A 663-nucleotide genomic window follows, 5' to 3' on the forward strand; every position below is an offset into this window, starting at 1 on the left:
CTCGAGGAGTCTTTCAGACACTCGTTTGGCACCAGTATTATTATTCCGCATTTTCCGCTCGAGGAGTCTTTCAGACACTCGTTTGGCACCAGTATTATTATTCCGCATTTTCCGCTCGAGGAGTCTTTCGGACACTCGCTTGGCACCCAGTATTTATTACCTCTATGTCTGATCGTACTGGTTAACTTATTCATGTATTTCATGTTCGCATTTGTTATACCTTATGTCCGAACTGTCTTGCGAGTACTTTCATAGTACTCACCTGGCTTGTTGATTTGGCCAGATGTTGACAAAGGCGATCTCTTGGATGAAGAATTCGATAGCGCGTCCGATGCCTAGAGGAGTCCCAGTCAGTCCTGCGCGATCCCGGATTTTGGTCACTTGCTTTGTTTACGCTTCCGCCACCCGCAATAAGTCTTCTCGAGCCTCACTCCGACGCTCGAAGAGCTGTAGTCTTCTGGAGTCATATCACTCGCCTCGCGGTGATCTCTCCACCATCGTTATTATCGTGAGTTAGTAGTTTGCCACCCTATCCGCCGTATTGTTTTATCGGCGTGCATGTAATAAATGGTTGGGCAGTCCCTGCTCAACCTTGTATTATATTTAGTACTCCTGGTATTTTTTTCTTCTGTGACCAATGTATTGTCTATCAGTGAGAAGGAA

Source organism: Triticum aestivum, chromosome 6D, assembly GCF_018294505.1.
Source record: "Triticum aestivum cultivar Chinese Spring chromosome 6D, IWGSC CS RefSeq v2.1, whole genome shotgun sequence".
In the NCBI taxonomy this organism is placed as follows: domain Eukaryota; kingdom Viridiplantae; phylum Streptophyta; class Magnoliopsida; order Poales; family Poaceae; genus Triticum; species Triticum aestivum.